The sequence below is a fragment of the Cardiocondyla obscurior genome, linkage group LG16 (assembly GCF_019399895.1).
Source record: "Cardiocondyla obscurior isolate alpha-2009 linkage group LG16, Cobs3.1, whole genome shotgun sequence".
NCBI classification, from domain to species: Eukaryota; Metazoa; Arthropoda; class Insecta; order Hymenoptera; family Formicidae; genus Cardiocondyla; species Cardiocondyla obscurior.
This window is the reverse complement of record NC_091879.1, coordinates 465,796-478,603: the sequence shown is the minus strand read 5'-3', so window position 1 is coordinate 478,603 and position 12,808 is coordinate 465,796. Positions and strand designations below refer to the sequence as shown.

General features: G+C 47.7%; 1 protein-coding gene across 1 annotated transcript in view; it reads left to right on the top strand.

Annotated features, from left to right (window-relative positions):
* LOC139108746 (SIFamide receptor) overlaps positions 1-12,808 on the top strand; it is a 32,932-nt gene that overhangs the window by 1,740 nt on the left and 18,384 nt on the right. The gene's annotated exons all lie outside the window — the stretch shown is intronic.

Here is a 12,808-nt window from a genome sequence, read left to right as displayed (position 1 = left end):
CGCGAGTAATTTCTGCGGGAAGCAGCACCCGGGCGAGTTAACGGCGGTAGAATACAGACGTTATACGCTGACGAGTGGACGCCCAATCCGAAGTAGCGCAAACACGTCGATCGCGCAATTTGAGCAAACAAAACGGCATATTTGCATTTCCACATCACGCGGCCGGCGCGCGAGACGAGAAACGGGAGGAGGAAAAAAAAAAAAAAAAAGAAGCATGTGCCACGGCGCTCTTTAGAAAAATCCTCGGCGCTAATACACGCGTAGAAATCGGTTTTGCACGTGTTTAAACCGAGCACGAGCCTCCAATTAACTAACTCGCGCTGCATCGCATAGCATCGTGAAAATTCGCGTCTTTCGAGCGGTGAGCCGTTGCCAAGAACCGGTGCGCTAATTCCTTGGTATCCAAGCATCGAACCTCAATCTCCGATTGTTTTATCAAACTGTTGGAAATAATCTCGCGACGATATTAAACGCGAGACCTTTGCTCTCGACAATTTCTATCGGCATCGAAATAAGTGACGAGTCCACGAAAAGGCATTAAAAAAAAAATCTTGAGCAAATTTTTTTTCGAGGTAACTAATTGTAAAAGAGATTTATGTGTCAATTAATATTGCTCGCCGTTCTTATCGATACTTTGCCGGCCTTGCGGCGTGCAGAAATTTTCCGGGGCTCTTGTTCTTTTATCACCGCCGCGGAACGCCGTTTTGTTTTATCTTCGACTTATATAAGGACGTATTTAAAAGCGGAGGCATTTGCAATTTTAATTTACGCCACACGACGTCGGCGCGTCACGTAAAGTGAATGCGGCATACGCGTGGCCGGCGGGCAACACCTTTTCGCCCTTGCCAGGCTCGACTCCGCGGCGTAATTTCGCCAATTGCGTACAAATACACACGCACGCGACGCGTGATGCGCATTTTTTTTTTTTTTTAATAACGCGTGTACGATATCAATAATTAAACACGCGCGAACGTTGTACAAACATATATTGCCTGCGTGAGAATTTTGTTTTCAGCCGGAAGCGCACAGCCGGCATTACTTGACTCATCTTCCTTCTGTAATCGCCTCTAGATTTACGCGACCGTGTCTGTGTAGTCACGCGCCGTGCCGCAGTATATAATCATTTGCATAATTACGGCAGCGAGACGCACACTCCCGAGACGTACGATCGTAAACGGGAACGTAAAAGCGCGTTTTTACGATCGTTATTTCGTTTCCTATCAACGGCGGGCCGTTGTCGCTTTTGCCGCAGAAGAGTGCGCGCAGTTATATAGGCTCTCTAGGATCTTTCGAAGAATGTTCGCCACCACGTGTTCGCTCGATTAATCCACAATCAAAGTCGTATCCTTTCGAAAATTGATTTAGCGAGGATCGCCCGCAGCTTCCAGCGGAAACAAAAGCGGCCCGTAACCGCCCGCGTCTTTCAGCAACGGAAGCTCCGCAAGCCCCGTTCAAATAAATCCGCGTGAACCGCGAAATGTATTTGCTCGGAAAATTTCATCAAATACAAATGCAGAATTAGCGCCGCGTTCTGTTCAAGATACCTCGATCGATCTCACAGGCACGAGAAAGAGAATTTTAAGCGGTCGATGGACTTAAAAATTATTAAAATGATTATATGATTGAGCGAAACGAATTCTTGCCAACAAATTGGGCAACTGCGACGAAGGTGTCGCCAAGAAGTTTCCAATTTTACTTAAATAACGCGTATGATCTCGACGAGGAGCGAGTAAACTCGCACGTGTCTGGCGCATTCGCTTTCCGCTTGCGAAATTAACGCGCGGCGAATCTCGCTATCGATTTCGGGCCGTCGCTCTACGCCACTCTCGCCGTTTTGCCGCCGGTCGATTATTTACGAGACAAAAAAGGTGGAACACGCGGCAAGGTGCGAGCGACTGGTGCCCCGTTCGCGATAATAGGTCGTTATCGGCGACGACGCCGGGTCACTCCGAGAGCTTTCTCTCCCGAGGAGCAATCTCGTTTCCGCGAGAGTCGCGTTTAATTTTCCGGCTGCCCTGGCGCTTTATCGAGCGCGGACCGATTTACGGGGTGGGCGCGGTAGATTCGCGGATGTGTACGGCGCTTAAAAAAAGATAGGGAAATTGTCTCTGAAGGAAATGAGGCTTCCCACGGGACTGCTTGAGGTAACGATTAATAGCCGAGGCGTGGCTCTTCTTCCGAGCGCCAGCAATAAGCTTCGCAAATACCTATCTCTTGGCCTAACGCGCCGTGTTTATCCTGCGGGCGCGTTCGTTACGCGAGGAAAAAAGAATGTAATTAATAGTAACTAGCGTTCGATAAACGGGGGGATGAGAGATTCAAGGCACGCCGTCCAGCAGTTCTCCACGTGAATACCCAAGTGTCTCTTCGCGACGAGACGGCTCGAGGGTATCCACGACGCGCCTGTGATGTACGCTAAAGCGCTTTGACATGGAAATCGACGACGATCTCGGGGATTCCGGACCGGCGACACGGTAAACCGAATCATCGAATCCGCTTTCGGAACCTGATCGCCGGGTCGATCGAGTTTGACGTAAAGTAAAATCGCGTTCCCACCAATTGTTGCAAACGAATAGCGAGTTTGTCTGCACGAAGAAGCAGGGGGGTTAATTAACGCGGCCTCGTTAAATATATGCCTAAATAATTAAAACCGCACTTGGAAAAATTATTTGTTAAACAAAACGGCGAAAAATTAATTGCATTTAACTAGGATTACTTTAAGTTGTAATTAGGTTGTAATTACTGTAAGTTGTAATTGTATCTCGTCCGATATCGAGTGACGCAGCTTTATTCCAGCGTTCCACTTTTTCGCGATGTATGCGGAACGTAAAGCTCGAGATATACGTATTATTATCTGTTTCTCACGGTTATACCTATAATAGAAAAGGAACGATCGAACGCTTCCGTCGATTGGACACCGCGAGCGAGCTTTCATCTTTCTTTGCCGCGAAGCGCGTTCTCGCGGCCTTGACTTAAGCGAGAATCTTGACATAAGTAAATCGACCGCCTCAACTGTTAATTCCACAACGGGGCCGGGTCATTAATTATGCCGCGGGTCACAGCGAAGAGAAGCCGAAGTCATATCTGGGCGTTCGAACTGGGTCGTTTCTTTTTTCCTTTCCCGAAGCCGGGCTGCAAAGCCGACGAGAGTGCTCTCGAAGCGCGCATTTCGCGAATCATAAATAGTTTCGACGAAACGGATGAAACCGCGCTGTCGTTAATCAACGCCCGCGTCTCTTCGCGTTCGATAACATGCCATGGATTTAAGACAAGTCGATAAAGCTCGAGAATCCGAACGAGACAATTTGTTAATAAATTTCGCCTAAGCCCCAATTTCCTCGCAATAAAAACGCGTCGGCCGGCGCCGCTTTCTTGCATCTTTTTCTCGCCGGGTCGACTCACCTCTTATAGAGTATTTAAAAATGTTTAGCGGAATTCGAATAGCCCGAATACCTCGATCGCGAATGCCCACACGCGGCCACTAAACTCTTTATCTTCCGCGCGAGACTATCATAAAGCACGTCGAGGGTTCGGCTTGACGCGGCGACCACAAAGGACGAAAGCATTTCGCGAATGCTGTCGAAGCGTGGCGTTCTACATAGTTGTTGCGCCATACACAGGGATACGAAACGGCCATAGCGTGCCAATGTTACGTGTGTGCGTGCGTGCACGCGCGTATGTGTGTATGTGTGTGCGAACACGCGCGCGTCGCAAGGTGAACGCCCCGAAGTGACCGCCTCCCGCACCCTCCGTTATACAGGGTGCTTACACTCTCTCTCTCTCTTTCTCTCACATCGTTGGAAACTAGAGCTTACCGCCGCGAGCCGGCATCCGGTTCGATCTTTTTTTCCGTTCCGCCCTGAAATCCTCCCCAGACAAACCCTTTTCGCGCCCTCCGTGCGTAACGCCTATTAGCTAACTTTTGCCGCTTATCAGCGGTGGAAGTTCGCGGGAAGGATGACCCCTTTTCGCGTTTCAAATATCCGTCGCGTTTGACTACGAGTCCTCGGTCCCGAGTGTTGAACGCCCCGGCGAGAGGCCGTCCAATCGCGCCCGGTGTTAAAAATAAAATCACTTCAATTATGGATTTATAGGAGAAAACCAGGTTACTTTAGTTATGGATTTGTAAGAAAAAGAAAACTGCCAGACTATTTATTACTCGGGTTCGAAAGCGTGGAATAAATGGGTTATCTCGATTACAATTTGCGAAAGAAAAAGACAAGCGGAACGTTTCTTAATTTCTCGATTTTTGTTTAATCTTTAAAAATCTCACGTTAATATCAATGAAAAATTCTAAAATTATGTTTTATTTCATAAAGTAATTTTATAAAATTAAAAAAGTTATCTATTTCAGTAAAGAAACGTAATAATCGTTTGGACTTTCACCTGTTGACAATCCCAGGTAGTAATTGTAATATTTATTATAAATTGCTAAAAATCCCGTGCCCGGAAAGATTTGCATTTAGATTTGACGTAGCGAAAAATAAAAAGATTTGCGACGTGGAAGCATTCGGAGATAAAAGTCGGCCGACTCCTGTTTTCGAATGCTAAGTTTTACTACTTAACGCAGACGAGCGCCTAACTTCTCCTGCAAATTTCCTCGGAAGTAAAACTAAAACCCTTCCATCCTGTTTGCAGATTCGACTCGGCTTTCGAACGTGTTTCACCTCATTTTATTTCGCGTCTTATAATTTATGCCTCGTCAACCGTTCCGTTACCGTTGCCATTCGCCTTATTGACAATTCAATCGACGCCGAGTGGCGCAGTAACGTCGCCGATTTACGATTGAGGGTACTCCCGAAGGTTCCTCGATCAACTTTGTTTGCTTATTTACGAGTTGCACTCCGCGCTGTTTGCCAGCTTTATCATCGCCGCGATTGTCCGCCTTCCTGGCCTATAATGTGATTGGGAGTGGGAGTCGTCGACGGAAATATGACGGGAGTCCTTTCGCGTTACGAGGAAGTGTCGCTAGATATTTCTACGGCAAAAAAAGAAAGTCGCGATGTAAAATTAGCCGCCCCGTAAATATTAGATTCTCAGGTCTCGCTCGAGATGCAATACTCGGTGGAAAAAAGAACGCGGGCCGTATGCAGTGCCACAGTTTCTATTATCGACTCGGTTGACATCGTTAATAAGTCAGGACTCGTCTAAAGTTACATCACGGTATTTATTAACAGACACGTAGGTATGCACGTACATCTCGTTGGTATATTCGTTTCGCTCTTTCCGAGCAAATAGAAATTAACTCATTGCGTAAGAGACGCCCCGGACGAATCAAACTTTGCGAAACGTATTAAATCGATATTTTACGGAGGGAAGGCCTATTTTTATTCTCTGCTTATAATAACGTTAATATTCGTGCGACAACTGATGTTAATTAATAGTGTAACGAGATTGAAGACGAAGAAAAAAATAATGCTATTCCGAACGATGTTTATCTAATCATGGTAGCAGCTGCGTCGCATCAGGACGGAAATGCTCGAACGACAGAAGTTGATTTATAACTGTTCCTCGTCTATTTTCTCCTGCCGCGTGCCGAGTGGGCGCGAGAATTGGCGGCCTCGATGGGATTTCTATCCGAGCGAGCGCGACAAATGTTAAGAAAGTGCGAAACAAACGTCACGATGTTTCCCCAGCTGAAACGCGAAAGATCCAAGACGGTGTGTACACAATTGGCGTCGCCTCGCAATCGAATGCGAGCGCCATCGGGACGCCGTATAATTACGAGCGCGCTATTAAGCGAACAATGCGTGGACGTCGCGAGACATCTCAAGTCAATACGGCAGTTGTGCGATTCAACGCGCGTTTTTCAAGACACATTGCAAACGTGGAATAAAAAACTCTCGTCGCTTTTATTCAATTCCGTCGCATAAAGCAAAATTCAATATCATCCGAGAGTCTTTCGATCGTAAAATTCAGTTAAACTTTGCTCTATTTCGGAAAAATGTAAATTTTGAAATTTCGATCTTTAATCTACCGCGGGGAGATGAATTCTCAAGTACTCTCGATCTTTCTTCTTTAATTAAAACGTCCAAAATATAATCCCCGAGTGATTACAAAGAGAAAAGGGACCTCGCGCGGAACGAGATTTAAGCCGGACGAGTCTCAACGAATATCAAGCAGCTTTCTCGCGACGTCTTAATATTCGAAGCTCTTTGTCGTCGAGCTGGTTGTCTTCGCCGCTCGAAATTTCGCACGCATCTCGCTCCGTGAAACTTGAAAAGTACGGCGCGCCGATACAGGCTGATCCAAACCGAGATCCGTACAACCTGTATATATATTCGTGTCAAGGCGAGGCGGGCCAACACTCTCGCCTGGCCTACATCAGCCGATCGCGCTCCAACCCTTCGACTTCGACCCCGTTCGCGACCCATCGTCCACCCCCCGTTCCTCCCTCGCCGTGCCGCGCCGCGCCGCGCATCTATTCTTCGACCCGTGTATCGCGCGTACCTATATCCAGGGAATATGATTTCCCGAGTTTTCGTGAAGAGATCGCGACCTGCGATTCTTCGGAGGCGCGACCTGATCGACGACGAACCGTCAGAATGATCTTGGTCTACCGCGCTCGATTAAGCCCGACGTTCTTCAATGACGAGCGCGTCGATTTTGCCCCGGCGCTAAAGAACGCGACTTGGAAGAAAAATATGTTGATACAGGAGAATCCAATTCGCGGTTTCGTCTCTAAGAAATTTGCGTGTCGCGCGTTCGCGAAATTGCGCGGTGCGCCGGCGACACGGGTGTCTACAGGTAAATTAACTAGGTCGGCGTCCCACTTGACGGGGGTTGGCGGAGGGGCGATCTTGCTAGACCGACGGGGAGTTTATCCGAAGACGATTAGCCGGGCGCGTGCCTTCCTCTCGTTCTCGGAACAGGCAACGAACCGTCCGCGGCGAATCTCGAGAAGCCAGGGAACGTTTCCGTCGGCTCGATTTACGCCTTCGAGGAAAGCTCGCTTTCATATCGTCGACGCTGGATCGATTCGCGGGCACGTTATCTTACGGCGAACTCCCGAGTTTCTTGAACCGTCGACGCAAAAAGTCGCGGATGACCGGATAACTCGCTGGAAGTGAGCCTGCCGGATAGAGACATGGCCCAGTTTCGATTTGACCAGTTCACGGTCACACCGCGCGAAAAGATAATTACGTATTTAGGTCAGACGAGCGGGTGTCCACGCGGCAGGTCTTGATGCAGACGAGCAGGTCAGTATATATACGCGGCCTATTAATTTTTATCGTTCGACGCATCATCCAAGTCGAAGAATTCTCCAGAGCTTTCGGCGCGATGTATACATCTCGAGCAAACGCGCGGTGATGATCGCGAAACATTTATTCAGCTCCGCGCAGCATCCGTTAGAATCCGCGACTTCTTAAAGAACACGTTTATCTCGCGAGACTTTTGAGGACAGACAGCCGACAACCGTCACGCCGAGTGCCGCGGCAAAATTTCAACGAGCCGAGGGCTGAAAGCAGTCGCGCTGTGAAAGCCTCGAAGGACGTTTCGTGGACCGAGCGACTCTAACGACTCCCTATTTTCATTTAAAAGCCGTCGCGGCGAGGATAGATAGCTTTACGGAGCTGTCGCGGCGATATATCGTCTCTTGAGTTATCGTGATCGCCGCCCTCCGTTCGACGGTCTCGAGGCTGATCCAAATCTCGCAGCTTCGCGCGGCATACGCTATCCCTTCCGTAAACTTTGTAGAAGCGACTCTGCACTCGTCTACCTCAGTCAATTTTTCACTCGCGGACAATTTTTGCAGCTGCAACATTTTTTATTTCCTCAACGTATCTCGCCACGGTATCCGTTTGTTACACCGCTAGTTTTGGACGAGACGCCAAGATCGCGCTCTCGACAATTCGCCGACATTGACTTTGCGGCAGATATTATCCGGAAATTCGCCGAAGGAGTCGCGAACCGTTTGCCAAGGACGAGCATAAATTCAGTCAGGGTAACCGAGACGATGGCGCCGACAGACTGCGTATCTGGATAGAATTAATATACGGACGCAACGCGTCACGGGACGCGTTACAAATTGGCGACTCACCCGGAGACAGAATTGCGTCGCACAGCTTGAAGGAGCACCGTCGAGGAAGGACCGACTGAAAAATTTTTGTCAGAGAGGCGCGAAACGGCCGGGGTTTTCTCGATATGTGGAACAGCGAGTAATATTAATAAAGCGACTGGTTTATTCCCGCACGTTCGACGTATCGGTGTCACGACCGCGCGCAATAAATCCGCGCGTCTACATGCGCCGTCGTCGAGATTATAGACGGCCACTATAATCTTGATGAGCTCGCTTGAGTTACGTAATAGGCCGTGCACTCGATGCGCCAGGAATACAGGTCGATGCCGGCTCATCGTCGCGGGGCGCCGGCAGTTGACCTCGCCCCCAACGCTTTTCCTAAGTGCCTTAATTTCCGCGGGGGGAGGAAAGGGGAGGGATCTTAAATATCAATAGCCGCGATTCGACGGGGGTTCCCGCGGGACTACGCGGCTCTCTCTCTCTCTCTGCCGCTCGACCGGCGTGCTCCGAAACCACTTTGTGCCTCCCGAGGCGGAGTGGAGGCCAGTGGGACACCCCGCACACCTGTACAGCGCCGGTATTCGGGTCATGCATCTCGGCCACTTGGTACTAGGTCACCACCACCACCCTCGCCCGTCCCGCTGCGTACCCTTTCGCGGCTCCTCGCACCCTTGGCGAGCCGTTCGCGGCCGAAAGCAAAACGGCCGTCGATTACGGAAAGAAGATCGCGCGTCGGCGAGGACGATCGCACGAAGCGCACGGAAGACCCACGACCGCGCGAGGCTCGGTGCCGCGAGCACGTACGACCCACCGGTAAATCGGTGTCGACGTAATTGAGGATGTGAAGGACAAGCCGCGGCCGGCGAGCGAGATATCGATGGAACGTACGGCGAAACGCGACGAGAGACTCGATCGATTCCAAATCTTTCGGCGAATTAACCGCGGAACAGCGGGCGGAGAGGAAAAGCGCATTGTAATATATTTCATCGCAATTAAATCCGGAATATCGCCGAATAATGTGGAAAGAGATCCCCTTTCGCGATTTGCTATCAATCACGCGTGAATGTTTTTTCGCTCGATGACGAGCTGTCTCGAGTGTTTCATATGACGCTTCGCGTTTACGTCTCGTTAAAAAACGTGAAACATCGAGATAAAAGGTGATAGGCGGCCGGAGAAGCCAATTAACCCAGGAGTAGAAGCGGTTCGACCGCTCATGGCACGGTGCGTCCTGGCACCTGGACCCGGCGGGGGCGCAGGGGGTGGTTAGGGATCGTGTCGCGTTACCGTGAGACCTTGAAGGTATTCGAAACCGGGGCAGTGTCCCGAAGAGAGGTCTCGCGCAGCCGCAGGACGCGGACAGATCTAACACACATCGAGCTGGCCTACATAAGCGGCTACCAACACCAAAACCTCGCGCTCGCGCCCTAGCGAATCTAGATCAGTTCCCTATGTTCGAATCCTCCACGAGAGAGCGTGCCTTTATCCTTTATTCATGCATTTTTCTACAAATATATCGCACTTTTAGGCTAGCCGTTATTAATACGATAAGCCAGCGCTCGTCTTTTTAAAAAACCACCCTATCGATCAATATCCCAAATTTCTGACCGCAAAAATTGAGAGCAAATGCGGCAAAAGTACCGAGCGCAAATATCCATAAACGTGAACGAAAGAAAATGAGAGAACGTCTCTTTTTGCAAGCGGTAGCTCTTTTTAGTTAATTTTCTGTACGTATATATATGTATAGATATTGCTTTCTAATTCTAGGATATTAATAATTGATTTATGCTAATGCGATTATTTAAAAAAAAAAAAAAAAAATGTGGATTACAAATTCAAAAAACTTAAACATTCCGAGTTCTACCGTTTGATTCTGTTTAATTGCCCGTCGTTATCGTAAGCTCTTTACGATTGATATGTTCTCGTCTACATCAACGGGTTCTCGACAAGCAATCTGCAGAAATTGCTGATGAGGGTGCTTTGTGAAATCATAATGGAATTCGTCAGCTGCATATAATGGCGGCGAATGTCTGACTTGGACAATCTTAAAGTCCGATAATACCTACTCTTCTCTCTCCGTTACCTTCTTTTTGCCGCTTTTTGTTCTCCGTTTTGTACTTTTATTCCTCACCGCGATCTTTCCATTTAACGCGCTCGCCAAATATTGCAACATTTTTATATATATTGGGACGAGCAAAGACAATTTATATTCGTGTTGGATTTACGCGAAATTTTTCGACTTCTAGATTTTTATTCAACCAAAATATTCGAGTATCGACACGTTTTAAGAATTAATTCGAAGCACTTTTTCCGTTTATTGTTCCTAATTGCCATTCCTAAGTAGGTATTTATATAGGTACTATATTTACGTAACGGTTACATAATTTACATAGCGCTCATAAACGCGGCAATCCGACCGTCACATCGCCCCGTCAGATAACGATCTCGAGGCGCAAATTTCTCGCGAACGAAAAAGCAAAAGATAATTACTAATAATAATTAATATTTAATTTCAATATAATTACATATATTTCCGACATCGCCAAACGTAAAAATGACAAGACTCTGAGTCTTAAAAAATAAATATAAACTATCATTACAACCCAGATCTCATCATCTATTATTTTTGCTGAAGTTGATAATTTTAAATTCACGCGTCTATCGGATAATACGTGATCCAGATCTATAATCCAAGTGACGAGGATTGCGTCGGAACACCCCCTCCCCCCCCTCCGCCAATATTATCGCAAAAGACGAAATAAAGTTGCGCCTATGTTCGGCTAAGCTTCGACCTGCAAATTTGCAATCGTCACGCAACGCGACTAATTCGCTATCGTTCCCTCGGTTCCCTCCTTTCTCGTCTTTGCGTCCCGGAGAGGACGTCAGCTCCGCTTTAAAATAAAAAATAAGTAAGCCGCTCTGGCCGGAAGTCCATATCGCGCGATCAATCTCTATGAATTTCCTAGTTTAGAAAAAGCAATCCTCGGCGAGATGGAAGGATCTCTCGATATCGTTCGGTTACGGGGTCACGGTTTTTCGATTGAAATTCCTTCTACTTGGCTGACGTTACGAAGATCGACTATCATCGCAGCCGGCATGGTGGCTGGGATGCACATTCACAAAAATATGTCAGAAATTCTATTCGGGAGCGCGCGGACTCGCAACGGAGTGGAAAGTATCGACGGAGTTACGCGGATTGTTCAACTTTTCCTTGCAAACATTATTTTTCAAATATTATTACGGTTCGAAATAATATTGCAGCGGCGTCTTTTCTTTTCGTTTTTTTCAAATGAGACTTCTTTTGTAAGCGATCACGTCCTGCTTAATGCTCGCGACTTAAAAAACAGTGTCCTAGACACATTACATCTGCTACTTATTATTTCTCTTAGCCTATATGAATAACCATGACGCCCGGCGATACAACGAAATCTTTTTATGATTATTCATGAACCGAGAAAAGAAACGAAACAGTTGTGCCGTTCCCGTTGCTCGACAACGTTCTCCTAAAAAATGCAGAAAATTCCGTGCCTTTCATTGCGCACAGTGAAATAAAAATTTAATAACCGTTATTGTTATGTAAAAATCACGAGCAATTTCAGCTTCCGCATTTCTCTTCTCTTTCTCTCTCTCTTTCCGCTTAAAAATTCCGGTACTTCACGAAACGTTAAATCAAAGAATACGTAACGAGCTCGTGTCACGCTGCACGGGGCAAAACGCCACGGCCAAATTTCCGCAGCGATCGTAATTCGAATGGCGTGCTCCTTCACGCTGCAAGGAGCACCGAGAGTCGCTCTCGCGTCGGAACGAGCTGAAACGCGCGGAATTAATAACACAGCCGTACTTTCGGCAATAATCCCTCTTTACGGCCGCATGCGTGGTCTTTATAGAGCCCCGGAAAGATCGTTAGGTATCCGCGTGCGGGTCGGAATCCCGGGCGGGAACTTTTGCAGGCAAACTGTCGTCGCGAAAAGCAAGATCCAAGATGTTATCCGCACTCGGTGCTCCTCTTATTGCCGCGCGCTTTCGGACGATGACAAAAGAGAAAGAGAATTTTCAATCCTTTACCGTCCCTTCGACACTTCTCGCACGTCGCGAAGGGCATCGGCAAGTTTCCTCCCGTTCGATCCCGGCTTTCCGGATATTGGAAAAGAATCTTGTTCCGTAACTCCGCAGCTCGACACTCCGCGAGTTTATATCCATAAGCGCCGCGTATCGACGAGCAACGTCAGATTTAACAGCGTGCGAAACATGATAAATTTATGATTCACGGCGTCCTTCGCTCCACGTTGCGAGACAGATGAATTTCGGAGAGACCTGGGTCTTTCCGCGCGCCTGCATTACGCCGAGTATCGAGAAAAATTCTAAGAGTAAAAAACGACGGAAATCCCGATTCTTTTTACATACGCATAAGTAATGAGGGAAGGATTTTTCCTTCTCAATTAATGATGTAAAGGTTATAAAATATTATTAATACAAATTCATGAAAATCAACTACCTCCGGGCAGCGGTCCTTTCTCTCGTGCGTCGCAGTTTAGCGTTTTCATGTCTTTAGAATCCTTCGCGGCCATAAAAGGGGTCGTTTAAAGTCTCATGTATATTTCCGCGCAATTTTGTTGGGAGTGATTTCGCCTCTGAATTATTAGAATCGCTTTTCGTGACGTCCCGCGTTTCGAGGATCTCTTTCCATGTCTACTCGGCGGCGTTTTACCGGCTGATTTTCGCACGATTGGAAACGGCGAAAGACAAATAGCAGGACATTGGGAGGTGATACCGCGGCGAGTGAAACTGCGA